At 43.2% G+C, this 19,672-nt stretch overlaps 1 protein-coding gene across 1 annotated transcript in view; it reads right to left on the bottom strand.

The window, feature by feature from the left end:
* The window catches only part of FAM167A (family with sequence similarity 167 member A), a 93,513-nt gene extending 75,220 nt beyond the window's left edge, over positions 1-18,293 (bottom strand). Inside the window, exon 1 of the mRNA XM_077489038.1 lies at positions 18,040-18,293. The gene's annotated coding sequence lies outside the window, so the exon portion shown is untranslated. The remainder of the gene's footprint in view (positions 1-18,039) is intronic.
* Positions 18,294-19,672: the final 1,379 nt, after the last annotated feature.

Below are 19,672 nucleotides of genomic sequence, written 5' to 3'. Positions count from 1 at the left end.
GCAGAACTGACCCCAGTGTTTCTCACATTCAAACACCAGTAAAAAGTAACAGTATGTTTAAAGGGTACCTCCACTTTCGTGGGGGAAAAAAATAGCAAATAAAAAAAAAACAACAACATAGTATATACAATTGCAACAGCAGTCATATTATAACTGAATGTTATTAAAAATGACCTTTCCTTTTCAATCTGCAGTGCTTTCATTTTCTGTCGAATGCAATGCAATATGGCTATCTGGCGGTGTTCTGTACACAGATGATGTACAGAATGCCCCCTAAAAAACACAAATTTCCTGCTTGCATGATTGGCTCACTGATTTTCCCAGAAGTCTGCACTAAGATACAAAATCTATTTTGTGCATCCCCTGCAACAACAATTAATTTTTGGTTAGATATTACCAAAGGAAATCACGTCTAAAGGGATGCAGACCCTGCAATTGTCATTATTAGAGCCCTGCAGGTGCAGCAGATGATTGATAATTACAAAACCACTCCTATACAGATGCACATGGACACAGACAAACAAACAGCTATATATCCAGAGTATTAAAAGGTAGCAATCAGCAACAAAAAGTGTTAAAATCCTTGCAATGTACATAGATCACTTAGGGAAATATTTTTTCGCTTTAAGGGCTTTTTACATATATGAGTATCTAGCAATGCATGTTCGTGATATTATGGTTCCACGTTGGTAATTTGAAGCATTTTATTCTTCTTTTACAATTCTTTTTTTTTTAATTATATGAAAAGAATACCTCCTGCTCCCCCATGTGAACTGGAAAAGGGGTCACCTGAATAAATTGCATAGACAGAATTCAAATAAAGGATCGCATTTGTATTTTAAAATTTGTATTCTAACTGTGTATAATGGCTCTTCAGAGTTCTGATAGCTCTTCAGATGTACTCTGTTTTCTGTTTAGCTCAGTCCTTTACCTTGGGTCCCCTTCACACTTATGTGCTGAAGTAACTTGCAATGTGTTACTGCAGGGAATGGTAAAGCACAACACTCCTTTATTTAGAAGGCATTCCAGGGCACAGTACAGAAGGTGCTGAAGGACCTACAGAGCACCACAATGCGTATTTTGTGTTAAAAAAAAATAAAGGGTGCAGGTCTATGTTCTATTATCACACGAAAGCAACCCATTCAAAATGCCTGGACTGCTGTAACACAACACACGTTATGATGAAAAAAATACCACATAATATTAGAACAAGTTGAGTTCCCTACTAGATTGAGACTGATGACTTCTTTTAACTTGATGACCCCAAATGTGGCTAGGAACCCATGATATTCTGGTGGGGGGTGCAGGCCAACACAACCCCCACACGAGCTGGGGTCTTCATGTTACTCCCAACTCCCCTTCCACTACCCCAACTTTACTCTTAAACCTCCCCACTCTCCTTACCCCTCTCTGCCCTTCCCTTCTACCCTTGTTCACTCCGATACCCTCCCTTCTAACCCAACGTAGGTTTTCTTCCTTCCTACCTTCTACAGTGGCAGACCTCCAGGGGTACAGAGAGACATGGCAAGACCACTGTGTGATGGATACCTACCTAGGCACTATATTTCATGCCGCGTACACACAATCGGAAATTTCGGCCAGCAAAAGACAGATCATCAGAAAATGTGAACGTGTGTATGCTTCATCGCAATTTAGCTGGCCGAATTCCCGACAGAATAAATTTGATAGCATGTTCTCAATTTTTCCGATAGAAAAACTTTCTATCAGAAATTCCAATCGTGTGTATGCAATGTCGACGTGCAAAAAATCATGCATGCTCAGATTCAACTACGAGAACAAAGCTATTGGCTACTAGGTGTAGCGTCGGCTCCTGAAGAGCACCTGCTATGTGTTTTTCAAATTCAAGGTTACACCTGAACTGTAGTTTGGGTTGGGTACAATTGTCTAAATTGGGACCTCAGCATCAGTCTGACTGGACTATGAGATGTTCAGCCTGGCCACAGGGGCACTGTCTCTTCTGGCAGGCATGGAACTATGGTCTGGTTGGGTGCTTAAGTTACTCTCTCACTCGGAGCCCGCCCAGTGGGAGTAGCGATCTTGCTGTGCTTTCTGGGAGAAGGTATTTAAGATGCGGATGTCACGTGGTTCGGGGTTCCAGTCCAGAAGGATGTACTGACTTCATGGTCCTGGTCCTCCTGACCAGCCCCCAGGAAGGCTATGGCCTGCGGATCCACCCGATCTTGTTGTCTCGGGGCTGGCTAGCCCGAGGCAAGGAAACTAAAGGAGGATTCTGTGGTGTTTGGGTGCCGTCTCCGGTTTGGGAGAGACCCAGTGACTTCACGCTATCCAGGGGAGGACTCTTCAGAAGAAGGCCACATACGGGTTGGTTTCTTAGCCTGGAGGAGCTGAAGTACCCAAGAGAATCTGGTCTTGTGGATATTGCCAAGCTGGCTGAAAGATCCAGGTATCACACGAGTGTTCTACAAGTTTAGTTTTTCTACGTGTTCTACAACACGTACATCTGTGGCAGAGATTTATCCTTGTATGTTCTACAACAACGTCTGTGGCAGAGACTTGTTCTTGAGTAAGCACCTTGTTGGCTGCTAGGCCTTGTGAGAGAGGGACTATCCAACTTGAGTGAACATCCAGTTGTGAATGGCTATTCTCTGGATGCAGTCAAAGTAAGCAACTTCTTCAATATTGACTTTGACACTAAGAGTACCTGAACTTCCTTTCCAACCCTCTGATCCCATTTTAAGAGACTGTTCATTATCTACATGTTTGCAAATTAAATCCATTTAAGTGGATCTGTCGTCACACTCTCAAGTTACTGGGCCATCTACCACGGGACACCCCTAGACGTGAAGTGAGCAAAAAGAAGGTAACGGTAAGCCCAATCTAACCAGCAGCTCCTTTGGGGGTTAGTGCTACATAGGTATTCAACTTCCCTTTTAGGATAAAACACCTTTGGGATGAATTAGAGCTGAGACTGCTAGCCAAGCCTTCTCATCCAACATCAGTGCCTGACCTCACAAATGCACTTCTGGAAGAATGGTCAAACGTTACCATACACACTCCTAAACCTTGTGGACCCCCAAACCCCCAAACATTATCCTTTTTGTTTTTAGCAGATACCCTAGAGAATAAAATGGAGATCGTTGCAATACTTTGTCACACCATATTTGCACAGCAATTTTTGGGGGAAAAAATACACTTTTTTGAATTAAAGAATAAGAAAGCAGTAAAATTAGCCCAATCTTTTTCTATGATGTGAAAGAGAATGTTACGTCGAGTAAATCGATATCTGACGCTCGTGGAATGGCGACAAACTTTGGCACTTAAAAATCTCCCTAGACGACGTTTAAAATGTCTGTGCCCATCAGTGCTGCCTTATTGGTGCCTATCAGTGCCGCCTTATCTATACCTATCAGTGCCCACCAGTGCCGCCTCATCAGTGCATATCAATGAAGGAGAAAAATTGCCAGTTTTCAAAATTTTATAACAAGCTACGAAACGTGATTTTTTTTCCCCCCCAAATTTTCCATTTTTTTTGTTTGTCTAGCAAAAAATAAAAACCCCAGCTGTGATTAAATACCACCAAAATAAAACTCTATTTGTGTGAAAAAATTGATAAAAATGTACTTTGAGTACAGAGTAGCATGCCCAAGAAATTGTCATTCAAAGTGCGACAGCTGAAAATTGGTCTGGGCAGGAGGAGGGTTTAAGTGCCCAGTAAGCAAGTGCATAGTCTGGGCATAGGTTCGCTAAGCTACCTATCACCAGCCAGCTTTTTCTTTTCTTTTTTTTCATATTTTGATGTGTGAAAACAGGGGGGGTCTATCATCTTCAACTAGACAGGCCCTGTCCAGTAGCCAGCAAAGGTACAGCTTGCAATCAAAATCTGCATACAAGATCAGCAATCTCTCATGTACATCCATTATTACAAACTATCACTATGAACTGTTTCCCATCCAATGCACACCAACTGGAATTTCAAATCAGGCTTACATTGGGATAGACAGCAATGGCTGATAAAAACAGAAAGAAGCCAGAGATCAGAGAGCTGTATTGAGTGACTTTTTATTTTAGAATAAGGTTAACCCAAACACATACCAAACCTTGGCAGCCCCATGTATCACATACCTGTTATGTATCTGAGATAGGGAAGAGACATGTCTCAGCTAAATTCACACCCTTGTCACAGCCCCATCATATAATTCCTAAAAAAAAGATTGTGGAGCTATGACGCCAGAAACGAAGATGAATTATTTAGTAGTAAAACATAATGTATTATCAGTAAACACACATTGTGAGTTATTATCCACTTGAGTGCCCAGCTATTTTTCCCTATAACACATTTCAGTCCCGCTGTTATTCATAAAAAAATTTTTTTTGCCAATGTGTCAGTTTGACACTTTATTTTTGTAGTCTACCCTAATGTATCAAACATAATTTTTCTTGGGACAGGTAGAGCTTTAATTTGATAGCAGATGTGGCTACATATATTTGTATTTTCTAGGTTTTAATTAGAAATAAATAGGGAAAAATATGTAAAAATTTTATTTTCCTTTCATTTTTTTAAATACATTTTTACATAATAAGAGCAGCCCCAGGTATACATATACCCCAAAATATGAAAGCGTCGAAGTCTGCTGTTTCACCCCTTGCAGACTATCCCATGCACAACGTGATCCAGAATTTCCAGGTAGGGGGGGGCGCGTGCACCCATCACCCCATCATAATACATTTCAGTCCCCCTGTTTGTTTGTTTTTCTGGCGATGTCTCAGTTTCACACTTTATTTTTGTAGTCTACCCTAACATATAAAACATAATTTTTCTTGGGACAGACAGAGCTTTGATTTCATAGTAGATTTGGCTACATATATTTTCTTATTTTCTAGGTTTTAACCACTTCAGCCCCGGACCATTTTACTGGTCAAAGACCAGACCACTTTTTGCGATTCGGCACTGCGTCGTTTTAACTGACAATTGCACGGTCATGCGACGTGGCTCCCAAACAAAATTGACGTCCTTTTCTCCCCACAAATAGAGCTTTCTTTTGGTGGTATTTGATCACCCCTGCGGTTTTTATTTTTTGCGCTATAAACAAAAATAGAGCGACAATTTTGAAAAAAAAACGCATTATTTTTTACTTTTTGTTCTAATAAATATCCCCCAAAAATATATAAAAAAAATGTTTCCCCTCATTTTAGGCCGATACGTATTCTTCTACATATTTTTGGTAAAAAAAAAATCGCAATAAGCGATTATTGATTGGTTTGCGCAAAAGTTATAGCGTTTACAAAATAGGAGATAGTTTTATGGCATTTTTATTAATAATTTTTTTTTACTAGTAATGGCGGCGATCAGCGATTTTTAGTGTGAATGCGACATTATGGCGGACACATCGGACATTTTTGACACATTTTTGGGACCATTGTCATTTATACAGCAATCACTGCTATATAAATGCAGTGATTCCTGTGTAAATGACACTGGCAGTGAAGGGGTTAACCAGTGGGTGGCAGTGTAGGGGTTAAGTGTTCCTAGTGGTGTGTTACTAACTGTTGGGGGCTGGGCTTTAATTTAGTGAACACTGATCTCTGCTCCAATCACATGGAGCAGAGATCAGCGTCACTAGTTGCTAGGCAGAATGGGGAGATGCTGTTTACAACGGCATTTCCTCATTCAGCCGCCCCGTGAGACGATTGCGGGTATGCCAGCGGCAATCGAGTTCGCACGACCCGCAACCAGACTCGCGGGGGTCCCAACCAGCAATTGACTAATTTCGATTAATTATAACGCACATACAGATCCAACTACTTTTAGCTGATTTAGCACTGTTGTTATGGCAACGGCTGAAGCTGGACATAGCGAGGCATGGCTAGGACGTTACACGTCATAAACTCAGCCTCACCGTGCCCATAATCGCAGCCTCACCATCCCCATAATCGCAGCCTCACCATCCCCATAATCGCAGCCTCACCATCCCCATAATCGCAGCCTCACCATCCCCATAATCGCAGCCTCACCGTGCCCATAATCGCAGCCTCACCGTGCCCATAATGCTGTCTTACCGTGCACATAATTTCAGCCTCACGTGCCCATAATCGCAGCCTCGCCGTGTCTATAATGCAGCCTCACCGTGCCCATAATCTCAGCCTCACCGTGCCCATAATTGCAGCCCCACCGTGCCCTTAATGTTGTCTCACCTTGCCCATAATTGCAGCCTCGCAGTGCCTATAATGGCAGTCTCGCCGTGCCCATAATGCAGTCTCACCGTGCCCATAATCGCAGCCTCACTGTAGTCAGTGCCTGTGCCTGGATTACATAGTCTGCGGGCATCTTCCACTGTGCATCTCGGAGCTGAGTGTCAAAACTTTGGCTGCGCTGTGAGAAAAGTCCTGCCCTCCTCCTAGATCAGCTTGTGTGATAGACAGAAAACTGCGTCTATCACACGTGCTTATCTAGGAGGAGGGTGGGACTTTTCTCACAGCGCGGCCAAAGTTTTCACACTCAGCCCGGAGACACACAGCGGGAGATGCCCGCAGACTGTGTATGACGTATAGTGGAGGAGGAGGAGGGAGCAGAGCGCTGCACTGCAGCCACAGCTTGGCCCAATCAGCCCCAGGGCAGGCAACCTACCGATAAAAAGAATTTTGATTGATCAAAAAAATGTACGGTTAATCAGGGAATTAATCGCTAAACCCTAATTTTTACATAATAAGAGCAGCCCCCGATATACATATACCCCAAAAATATGGAAGCCTCAAAGTCTGCTGTTTGCCACTTGCAGACTATCCCATGCACATATACAACGATGGGACAGCCGCTCTGTGCTAGATCAGGTACATGTACGTGATTCAGAATTTCCAGGTAGGGGGGCGCATGCACCCACTGCCCCATCATAACACATTTCAGTCCCCCTGGTTTTTTTCTGGCGAGGTCTCAGTTTGACACTTTATTTTTGTAGTCTACCCTAACATATAAAACATAATTTTTCTTGGGACAGGTAGAGCTTTAATTTGATAGCAGATTTGGCTATATATTTTTTCTTATTTTCTATGTGTTAATTAGAGAGAAATATTGAAAAATTTGTAAAAATTTTATTTTCCTCTAATTTATTTTAAAACTATTTTTACATAATAAGAGCAGCCCTAGATATACATATACCCCAAAATATCGAAGCATCAAAGTCTGCTGTTTCACCACTTGTGAACCGTCCCAAAAACATATACAGCAACGGGACGGCCGCTCTACGCTGGATCGCGTGCGTGATCCAGAATTTCCAGGTAGGGGGCACGTGCAACCTCGCCCCATTTGTGATGTGATTCAGTATAGCACAATTCAGACAGCTGTTCCCAGTCAATGATTGGCCTAACGAATCACAGTACAGAGCCCCGTGTTTACCAACAACACAGGATTCTGTACATGGAGCAGTGATGTGGCTGTATTTGCAGGGAGAAAAATCAGCCAGATCGATTAGCAAAAGCAGCGCACATTACAGATTGTTAGGCACACAGTTAACCCTTTACTTGCCCCTAGATATTAAACCCTTCCCAGCCAGTGCCATTAGTAAAGTGTCAGTGTATAGTATTAGCATTGATCACTGTATTAGTGTCACTGGTGACATTAGTGTCAATTAGTCAGTACCACCGCAGTGTCAGTTAGTGTCAAATTGACCGCTGCATTATCACAGTCCTACTATATATACTGATCACCACCATTATTAGTGTAAAAAAAAATCCAGTATACGGTATCTCACAAAAGTGAGTACACCCCTCACATTTTTGTAAATATTTTATTCTATCTTTTCATGTGACAACACTGAGGAAATGACACTTTGCTACAATGTAAAGTAGAGTGTACAGCTTGTATAACAGTGTAAATTTGCTGTCCCCTCAAAATTACTCAACACACAGCCATTAATGTCTAAACCGCTGGCAATAATATTGTATCATTATTATTATTAATATTATTCTTTTTTTATTTGCATTATTCATTTTATATATATATACAGTGGTGTGAAAAAGTGTTTGCCCCCTTCCTCATTTCCTGTTCCGTTGCATGTTTGTCACACTTAAGTGTTTCGGAACATCAAACCAATTTAAACAATAGTCAAGGACAACACAAGTAAACACAAAATGCAATTTGTAAATGAAGGTGTTTATTATTAAAGGTGAAAAAAAAATCCAAACCATCATGGCCCTGTGTGAAAAAAGTGATTGCCCCCCTTGTTAAAACATACTATAACTGTGGTTGTCCACACCTGAGTTCAATTTCTCTAGCCACACCCAGGCCTGATTATTGCCACACCTGTTCACAATCAAGACATCACTTAAATAGGAGCTGCTTGACACAGTAAGGTCCACCAGAAGATCCTTAAAAGCTACACATCATGCCGAGACCCAAAGAAATTCAGGAACAATTGAGAAAGAAAGTAATTGAGATCTATCAGTCTGGAAAGGGTTATAAAGCCATTTCCAAAGCTTTGGGAATCCAGCGAACCACAGTGAGAGCCATTATCCACAAATGGCGAAGACATGGAACAGTGGTGAACCTTCCCAGGAGTGGCCGGCCGCCCAAAATGACCCCAAGAGCGCAGCGACGACTCATCCAAGAGGTCACAAAAGACCCCACAACAACGTCCAAGGAACTGCAGGCCTCACTTGCCTCAGTTAAGGTCAGCGTTCATGCCTCCACCATCAGGAAAAGACTGGGCAAAAATGGCCTGCATGGCAGAGTTCCAAGGAGAAAACCACTGCTGAGCAAAAAGAACATCAAAGCTCGTCTCAATTTCTCCACAACACATCTTGATGATCCCCAAGACTTTTGGGACAACATTCTGTGGACCGATGAGAAAAAAGTGGAACTCTTTGGAAGGTGTGTGTCCAAGTATATCTGGCGTAGAAGGAACACTGCATTTCATAAAAAGAACATTATACCAACAGTAAAATATGGTGGTGGTAGTGTGATGGTCTGGGGCTGTTTTGCTGCTTCAGGACCTGGAAGACTTGCCGTGATAAAAGAAACTATGAATTCTGCTGTCTACCAAGAGATCCTGAAGGAGAATGTCCGACCATCTGTTCGTGTACTCAAGCTGAAACGAACTTGGGTTCTGCAGCAGGACAATGATCCTAAACACACCAGCAAGTCCACCACCGAATGGCTGAAGAAAAACAAAATGAAGACTTTGGAGTGGCCTAGCCAAAGTCCTGACCTGAATCCTATTGAGATGTTGTGGTATGACCTTAAAAAGGCCGTTCATGCTCGAAAACCCTCTAATGTAACTGAATTAGGACAATTCTGCAAAGATGAGTGGGCCAAAATTCCTCCAGGACGCTGTAAAAGCCTCATTGCACGTTATCGCAAACGCTTGGTTGCAGTTGTTGCTGCTAAGGGTGGCCCAACCAGTAATTAGGTTTAGGGGGCAATCACTTTTTCACACAGGGCCATGATGGTTTGGATTTTTTTTCACCTTTAATAATAAACACCTTCATTTACAAATTGCATTTTGTGTTTACTTGTGTTGTCCTTGACTATTGTTTAAATTGGTTTGATGTTCCGAAACACTTAAGTGTGACAAACATGCAAAGGAACAGGAAATGAGGAAGGGGGCAAACACTTTTTCACACCACTGTATATATATATATATTTATTTATTTATTATGATAACACTATATTATATAAATTATTATTATTATATTAATATTGACAATATTGCTAATATCATTAGTAAGTAAGATGATTGCCATTTTACTACAATCTTCATTTTTTTTTAACCAATGTTATTAACAATGTAGAATCCTTTTATTTTGAACTATTTTATTTAAAATAGTTATTTTTATGTATTTTAAATTTTTATGTTGCATTTTACCTCTGTTGAAGTGAGCAGAGTTACAGCTCCCAAAAGGTGTTTGCTCTATAAATATTTTATCAATAATAAACTTGTATCTGGACTTGAGTGTAGTGCAACTCTAAATTCACCAGGTGATAATATACAAATACCCACACACATACTGTATATATATATATATATATATATATATATATATATATATTTTATATGCACATATTAAATAAATTAATAAATAAATATATATATATATATATATGTAGAGTTCTAGACTTTTGATGTCTGTCTGTGAGTAATGTCTGAGCGCTGACTCAGCACCAGGAACGTTCTCTATTACACCTCTGTATACAGAGCACACAATGGAGGATTTACTGTATTTGCCTTCTAAGTAAGCCGGGCTCTTTCATGTTAGTGGAGACCTAAACGTGTTTTATTGATCCAAGCCAGAAGCACACAGGAAGCCAAACTGAATGCGTGCCACAATATTACTGTGTTAGGTTATAATTAGCCTTATAATGGGCTTTCAAAGCAAAACAGGTGCAGCATACCTTCATAGATGGCTTTTCTTAAAGGATCTTCAGATCCACACAGCTGGCAAAAGCACAAAGTCACAGCGGACAGAACTAGTAACATACTGTAAATCATCAAAAAATTAACGTACTAAAGCTAAACTGGTTCAAGTAGTCAGAAAGTGCGATAGAGGTCATAACCTCCAAGGAGCACCATCCCAAGGAGAGTTCTACCAATCTGCACTCATTCATACCAACCAAATGAAAGGATCAGGTGGTGGACATGGATGCTCGTGGTGCTGTAATAGAGAGCTGTTATCAGATAGGATGGATGATAAAATATTTTTTCTGCACTGCATGCAATATTTAATGGGGAACTCCAGGCAAAACAGTACTTATTCAATTATACATAAGTGTAGCACCCTCTAGGTAAGTAGGTGCTAGATATAATAGTTTGTAGGATATTTAAATTTAGGCAGGGCTGGCTGGCAGCCTGGCCTGTTTGTTTTGATCTGATCTGGGCTGGGAGTGGCTCAGGTTAGCAGCTGGTGACTCACAGGCAGCATCTCTAAGACCACCCCCTTTTTTCTAGAGTTTGCTGGAAAGATCTGGAAAGAGAGGAGAGGTGGAGCTGCCTGGGGTGTTTTAGGGAGTCCTGACCAATCCCAAACCTGGATTGGCAGGGGGCAGGCCTCCTTAAAGTGATTGTAAAGGCTTATTTTTTTTTTTATATAAAAAAAACATGTTATACTTACCTCCTTTGTGCAGTTGGTTGTGCACAGAGCAGCCTGGATCCTCCTCTTCTCGGGTCCCTCTTTGCTGTTCCTAGCCTCTCCCTCCTTTGATTGCCCATCAGCCAGAAGCTTGCTACAGGGGGCACCCAAGCCGAGTCAAAGCTCTGTGTATCCATTCAGACACAAAGCCCCGACCTGGCCACGCCACCTCTCTCAAGACTATGTCGTGTGCAGCCACAGAAGTCCCGGAAGGCCGGAGAGGTCCTAGAATCATGCCTGAAAGGCGGGGGAAAAGGGTCTGAGCCTGGTGACTCCCCAGCGTGACTCCCCAGCGTGAGTTCCCACGATGCGTGTGTCCTGTCAGGGAAAGGAAAGCCCAAGGAACTGCCAAGGTTTTCCAGGTTCCAGCAGAAGATGCAGTGCAAAGTTGCTCTGGAGTGGGGTCTGGACTATCCTTATGTCCCTCCCGAGACCATGGAGTTTGTCCAGAGCTCCTGGGTAGAGTGGGAGGATAATTGTGCTGAGACCTGGGCCCTGTTTTGAGGACATTTGACGTGAATGGTGTCTGGGAAGAGCAATTTATAAAGACTGGGTTCTCATCGTGAAGGCAGGACAGTCTACGAAGAGCCACTTAGCCTCCATCATGGAGGAAGGGGGAGGTAGGAAGAGACTGCTTGAGGTTAGCAGAATGTGTCCTTTCTTCTTGACTTTCTGCAGGATCAGACCAGCTTGCCACCCTGTGTTGTGCTCAATGAATGCACCCTTTTCCATTGTAGGAACACAGAGAGTGAGGTCTGATTCATAACGATCTCATAGGAACCTGTTTGCCTGGGGAGGGGCCCCTCCCATCAGGAATTCCCAAGAGAACTGTTGCCTCTTAAATATTAAATGTTTTTCCCCTTAATGTTCTGTCAGCAGGTTATAACCCCCTCCTGACAGAATCACAGGTGAAAATTTATTTTGAAGTGCCCCGTGTGCTTTTTGTTGTTGTTATTTCTGTTGGCAGATTTAACGTTCAAATAGTTTATTCTTTTTGCAATAAAAAGTACAAAGAAAACTTTAATAATGGCAATGTAGACAGTATACATTAGGCCAACGATACATTTCTTATGAATGGAATGCGAGTCGAACCAAAGACCGAAATGGTCAAGTAAACCTGCTACGGTCTCGGGAACTTGTCAAAGAGCCCAGGCCCAGGTTTTAGAAAAGGATCAGAGACCCGGAGGTACCAACCTAGCACCCCTATCGGGAGATTGCTGTACCAGGCTAGACAACACCCCCCCCCCCCGAGCTCCCAAAGAATACCCACTTCATCTGCAAACCTGGAGCGTGTCCAAAATGATGAAGGTACGGGGACCTGGTATGAGAGCCTCTGAATGTGGTCCCTTTGACCACATTACCAAACGACAAAAGTGGCTACCAAATTAGTCTGGCTGAGTATTGTGGCCTTGTTACAATTGTAATAACAATAAAAATAACAGCAGAGAAATAAGAGAGGGAGAAGAAAGAGAGGGGAAAAGCCATAACAGATAATGCCTGAGACATGAGGCAGACAGGGGAGGGTGGTTAGAGACAGGGCAGGAGAGGGGATATCTAGGGAGGAGGTAGAGCCAGTCGACGGGACATATTATCAAGCACAGTCGAATAGTGGTTAATTGGGCGGAAGGCCTGGGCGAAGTGTAATGCCCACGTGTTGGGCCCATGGTTCCCATATGGATTCAACCTTTCTCTACAGTCGAGCAATATGCTTGTCAGTTTTTCCTGGGTCATGACCCATGAGATCTTGTTTTTCGAGGCCCGAAAGGAAACTCTGGGCTGTTTCCATGCCTTGGATATGGTCACCTTGGCACCCAACAAAATTAAGTGAATAAAGGTGCTAGTAAATTTGTGAGTCTGGGGAATGGAGGCATTAATGAGGGCCACCACAGGGGTTCTTGGGACCTGAAGACCCGTCACCTTATATATCAAATTAAATATCCTCTTTCCAGAAAGGTCTAATTTTGACACATTCCCACCAAATGTGGGCCATAGTGCCTACCATTTCACAGCCTCTGAAGCAGAGGGGATTAGCGGAAGGGAACATATGAGCTAATTTGGCAGGGGTAAGGTACCACCTAGTCATCACTTTGAGATTGGCCTCGATTAGGGAGACATTTTTAATCCCCTTGTAAGCTCTAGAATAGGAAGAGAACCAGGTCTCCAAATCCCAATGCATTTTAAAGTCTTTTTCCCAAGCCGTCATGAAAGAGGCCTTGCAGTCCTTCTGGGCTAGTGTCTGATAGATAACAGAGATGCAGCCTCTCTGATCCGTGGCCTGTCCGCACCATAACCCATAGTCGGTGAAACGCGGGGGGCTAGGTTTTCCTTTCCAGATTTTATGGAGAAAATGTTGAATCTGATTAAACCTAAAGTGTTTCGTGGGTGGGATCTCAAGCCGCCGCTTGCAGAATTTTAGAGTGATGGGACCGGAGGCCGTGAAGAAGTGTCCTATTCGATACAACCCCTTGTCCAGCCACCACTTAAAGGATTTGATGTCTCTCCCTGGAGTGAAGTCCAGGTTGTTGAAAATGTGAGCTAGGGGGTGGAAGTCAGACTAGGGAAGTTTTGGTTTTTAGTCTGTCCCAGAGGGAGAGGGATTGTGAGAGGATAGGAGAGAGTATGGGGGGGGATGATCCTTGGCGGGGGTCCAGAGAAAGAAGTCTAATGTGTATGTAGGGGCAGCCTGTCTCTCTATTTGTATCCAATCAGGTTTTTCTGATTTGGAGTATATGGTGGACAGTTGGGCGAGGCGAGCAGCTTGGAAATACCAAAGCAGTTTTGGCAAGCCTAGCCCACCTTTCTTCTTAGGTCTTAAGAGTGTATCACGGGGTAACCTGTAGCCTGCTCCACCCCAAATGAACTGCGTCACCTTCTTCTGTAGAGATTGAAGGTGTTCTGTCCTGATGTTAATCGGAATAGCTCTAAATAGGTAAAGCAGCCTAGGAAGGAATGTCATTTTAATGGAGTGAATTTTACCAAGCAGGATAAGTCGCCCTTGGCCCAAATTTTCAGGTCTGATTTCAGCGTCTTATAGGTATTTGGGAAATTGGCTGAGTATAGCTGTTCTTCTGTTGGCAGATTTATAACTCCCTCCTGACAGAAATTTTGTAAAGTGTATGGAGAGCAGAGGTGGAGCTGCCTGGGGTGTTTTAGGGAGCCCTGGAAATCCCCAACCTGGATTGGCAGGGCGCAGGCCTCCTTAAATACCCAGAGTCAGCCCAGCTGGGGAGGAGTTGTTGGGGTGGAAGAGCTGGAGATGGAGTGCTAGGCTGTTGGGGGCTTGAGGGAGCTCTCCAGTCTGGGGGGGGGGGGGGTGCCTGGGCTCGGGTGCGGACGGGACCCTCATACAAACCACAGGAGTGTCCTGGACAGGAAGCACAGGAGGAGGAGGAGAGGATAGCAGGAGAGAGCACTGCTGGGCAAGTCTTCAGGGAGAGGAACAACTGGTCGCAGCTGGGAGGGCCGGTGAATGACATTCACTGGCCTGAGAGGACTGGGAGGATGCAGTATGTGAAGGGTGCAGAACCATCAGTGTGGATTGTGTTGTCATGAGCAGTGGAGAAGGGCAACTGCAGTCAGGAGGGCTGACAGGGCCTGAAGATGGGTTACTGGGCTCAGTAGTCGCATGTAGGACAGCTAGCACCAGAGACATTGTATTTTATTGCTACACTATAGGGGCCCATGGTCCCTGACTGCAAAGGACGATTACTAGTGCCTGGCTGAGCCAGTGTCAGGCCCAACCACTTTGTGCTAGCTGCGCCTGAAGATTAGAGAGGAAGCGATGTGTAGGAGGAGAAATGGAGTGTATATACTGAACTGTATATAGTTGCCTCAAGAAAGTTCTACCAATTCCATTGGGGATCCCATACTTCCCTTACCCCATCCAAGTTCAATCCCTTAATAAAACATAAAAACAAAGTGCATGGACTGTTCTATGTTTCTGAATGTCTGAGAGGTGAATGCCGGGCTGGGCAGGGTGACAGATGGAACATAACACTTAGCAGCCCTTACGGGGATATCGCTACTTAAGATCGCTTACTTTTTCGGGTTCATCGTTGCAAGAACAAACAACGTTCTCCAAACCTTTGGACCTGCAGGAGGCCATAAAGTATTCCTTAAGCACTGCCTTTTCCTTCTAGGTTCCTCATGCCTTAGTAAGACAACATTTCTAGCGTATGGCAGCTAAACTCCAGCGTATATATGAAGAAAGCATAATTGGGGACATTTAAAAAAATAAAATAATTAATAATAATAATAATAAATAATAAAACCTAGAAGCTGATTGGTTACTATGCACAGCTGCACAAGATTCTGTGTGCACCAGGTTTAGTAAATCTCCCCCACATAATCTAGATATGATTAAGCTACTTCATTGTCCAGTCACAGGCTGAGTAAGATGCTGGACCAGATTGAATTGCTTGAAGAGGAAGTAAACCCTGATGGGTTGTACTTCCTTATTGTTTCCCTGCAAAGTAAAAGCATAATGGGCTACTATGCATCGCATAGTAGCCCATTATGTGTCACTTACCGTACCTGAAACTGAAGCCTACAATGTCACCGATGTCCCCTCTTCCATGAAGCATCCATCTTCCTTCTGGGTATTGCAAACTCTGGTGCTGCGATTGGCCGGAGCCGTGATGACGTCATTCCCGTACAGGAGCCGCCAATCATGGCACGATCTCCTTTAGAAACGGCGCGCTCGCCATTTCTAAAGGAGTCTAAAGTGCACCAGCACCGTTGTCTACGGCGCATGTGCCGTAGACATCAGCACTCATCTCATTTATAAATATCTCCTAAACCGTGGAGGTTTGGGAGATATTTCAAGTACCTACAGGTAAGCCTTAATCTAGGCTTACCTGTAGGTAAAAGTGGTTGTAACGGGTTTATAACCACTTTAACTGCAGTGCGGATTGCAAGAAAGTCACAGACCTGGCTGTGCCTTCTGACAGGGGTGCCTGATTGTAAGACTGGCTGAACTGGATCAGCTATATTTATTACAGCTGTAAAGAATTGCTTAATATATCTTTGTCTTATTGCAAAAGGTTGAGATTTGTGGTTGTTCCAATAATGGCTAATTCCTGATGAAAGCCTCTAGCCACTTCGCTAGTGAATTGATAGTAATGTTATTGAGAATAGTTATGTCACCAATCCCTAATGAAGTGACGGTGAAACCACTAACACATATTGGAATGATACTAATCTCCACAACCCCTAATGGAATTTAATTGAGGTCCCCCATTCACGAGTAAACTGATACTGATGTCACTAAACACAAGGGACTGATGTTGATGCCACCAATTAGTTACCAACCACTAGTTAAGTGACACTAATGTCACCAATCCCTAGAGAACTGACAGTGATGTCACCAACCACTAGTAAACTGATACCAATGTCTCAATTCATAGTGAACTGACAGTGATGTTGCCAACTAAAGCTACACCAGTGATGTAACCAACTACTAATGAACTGATACAGATCTTACCAATCCATAGTGAATTGACAGTGATGTCGCTAACCTCTGATGAACTGATATTGATATCACCAATCTATAGTGAATTGACAGTGACGTTACCAAGTAGTGTAACAACAGTGATGTCACCAACCACGAGTGAACTGGTATTGATGTCACCAATCCCTTGTCAACTCATAGAGGTATCTCCAATATCTAGTCAACTGACAAAGAACCCCCTAACCTTTGGACCTGTAGCAGGGAATAAAGTCCTTTCTCAAGCCATGTTGTCACAAATCCCTATTGAATTGATAATTATTTCATCAATCTTCAGTGAACTGATAGCAATTTCATCAATCCCTGCTGAACAATTAGTAAGGTTACTCATTGTTAATTAAATAATAAGTACATCACCAGCCCTTTTGACCTGATGGTGATGTCACCAGCCTCTTTTGACCTGATGGTGATGTCACCAGCCTCTTGTGAACTGATAGTGATGTCACTAGTTCCTAGTGGACTAACAGTGATATCACTAGTCCTTTGTAATTCCCTAGTACAGCCATTCTCGAGTTGGGTTCCTCCAGAGAAGGTTTTCTCAAGGGTTCCTCCAGATGTTGCTGGAGGTTCCTTGAGCGGTGAGCAAGTTCTGTCTCTCAGATAAGTTCCCACTGACACCATTGATCTTCTTAGCTATTATCAGGGGGTCATTCTTCCCAATGGCAACAAGTTGCATTCTTCCCTCTAACCATCACACTAATGTAGCATGAGTTGTAGATAAAGTATTTTTTTAGCAGGGGTTCTCTGGGACTAGAAAGTTATTTCAAGGGTCCCTCCATGTTGAAAAGATTTTTAAAAAAGCTGCTCCAGAGGTTGCTAAAAGTCCCTTGAGCTGTGGCTGCTTAACTTGCCATCTGATGGTACCTGGATATATCCAGATCCAACTCCACTTGGCAGAGAAATCTTTTTAGCTATCACAGAGGTGGTAGTTGGACCCACCACCGTAAGGGGGACTTTCTTCCCAATGACTGCCCATGTAAGGTGCATTTTCCCACTGACACTCAATTAATTGATTTTAGCAGGAATAGCCCAAGACAAAAAACAAAACAAAACGAATGTAAGGGTTCGTCTAAAAGAGCTAAAAGGTTAATAATGGCTAACCTAGTGAATATATGGACCACATTCTTTATATTAGAAGCTATTCCTGTACAGTAGCACAACACATGTTATTTTATAAAGCAAGAGTGACATCCAAAGCTTGGTAACCTATATCAACCATATAGTACCGTATCTGTCACAGAGCTGACCACAATGAGGTGCTAGGTGATTGGTGTCTCTGTGCACTTTGAACATTACGGCTGCTCTGTTCGTGAATACTATCTATGACGATTACTATAACAATGCATGAATTGGCCTCTATGGCTGTCATACATATGCATGGAGTAAACAGGCCAGACAACACATACTAGAAAGGGTCAGACAGGGAGACTCACCAAACCAGTCTTAGCTTCTGTTTCTTGTGGTCTTCTTGCTGAACAGATGTTACTGTCTGCATCTCCTCCCAACCTGCAGGTCATTCTGCATACTGGCTGCTGTGTCTTGTCTGCATTCACTCTGGGCTGTGCCTCCCCATTTTCTCTGTCCCTCTCTTTTTTTTTTTTCCTTTTTTTCCCAATGACTTTTTTGTTGCGTCAGGACAGTTGCCAGGAGACGACAGAGCTATTCCAGCGCAGCTTCTCTCTCCTTTTCATCCACAGGGCTGAGGACACATCTAGGCTACCTTCCTGCAGGGGCAGGGGATGCAAGGGTCCTATGGACCGCCATGTTTGCTTCTCTGTCTTAAAGAAGAACTCAAATCTACGCAAACGCTCTTCTCTAAATCCATATATCAAGGAGTTTTGATATCTAAATATTAACCAGTTCGGCTCCTAGAGCAATTTTTTTTTTTTTTCGTTTTTGGCACTCATGTAAAAATCTGAATTTTTGGCTATAAAATTATTCAAAACCTCCCCAGAACATTATACATTTTCAGAAAACAGAAAACATGAAGAATAAAAAGATAATAGTTCTCATTTTTTTATTTTGCACAATATATGTTTATCAAATGCATATTATCAGTAAAAAATAAGCACACACAAAATAATACCCCATAGTTTATTAAAACATAAAAGATAGGGTTTCATTGAGTAAATAGGTGCCAAACATGTCATGCCTTAAAATAGCTTGCGCCCGGGATATCACAAAAAATGATAGTACCCAAAAATCTCCATAGGCAATACTTAAAAAGCCTTTACTGCTCATCATTTTAGAGGTAACTGTGAGCTATGGTGCTGCACTTATTTCTCTCACTCCGGCATTCGTGGTGATACCTCCAATGTGTGGTGCGTACACATTACATACACATGTGCACGCCTTTGCCTTTGTAGGTGTGTGCAGGGCAAAGGAGATTGCATTGAATTTTTTGTTTGTGTAGCACCCTGGTAGTAGGCAGGGTTGCTAACAAATTTAGCTTGCTAGGTGGTAACTAGCCTGGCTGATTGATAGGGGATTCACTGGCTTTTCCCTAACTCTGGATTTGATGCATCTCTCTCTCCTGTCACTAGGTGGCATTGTTGCCTGTGGCATTAGAATGACCAGGGCATTGTGAATTCAGACTAGGAGTGCATGGATTGTCTCAGTCAATTGGCAGGGGTTTCTTTAGTCCCTTGGCCTGCTGGAAGAGCCTATTTATTTGGGAGGAGTCAGGTGATCGGGGGGTTGTCTGGGTGGTCGCATGTCACAAGGCTCTGGCCTGCTAGGCCAGAAGCCTAAGGCCTATCCTGGGAGCACCTGGCTGCTAGGCTGTCTGAGGCCTATCCAGGTTAATTGAGAGAAGCAGCGCAGGGTTGGGGCTGGAAGCCCAACCAAGCTGCAGAGGTTCAACCGGACGGGGGAACTGGATCATTGCCAGCGGTGAGGGAGAAGCACTTGTCTCAAGGGACAATCACTCCTGTCACCAGGGGCAAGTGATGATCAAGGCCAGAGGTAAAGGGAGGAATAGTTGCCAGCAAGGGACAACCATTCATGTTATCAGAGGTCAGTGAATAGAAGTCTGAAGAAGTACCAGAGCAGCCTTTTCACCAGCCA

Source organism: Lithobates pipiens, unplaced genomic scaffold (assembly GCF_037356315.1).
Source record: "Lithobates pipiens isolate NorthernLeopardFrog02 unplaced genomic scaffold, aLitPip1_a1.2 Scaffold_18, whole genome shotgun sequence".
Taxonomy (NCBI): Eukaryota; Metazoa; Chordata; class Amphibia; order Anura; family Ranidae; genus Lithobates; species Lithobates pipiens.
The sequence above is the reverse complement of the archived record's forward strand: the minus strand, read 5'-3'. Positions and strand labels throughout refer to the sequence as shown.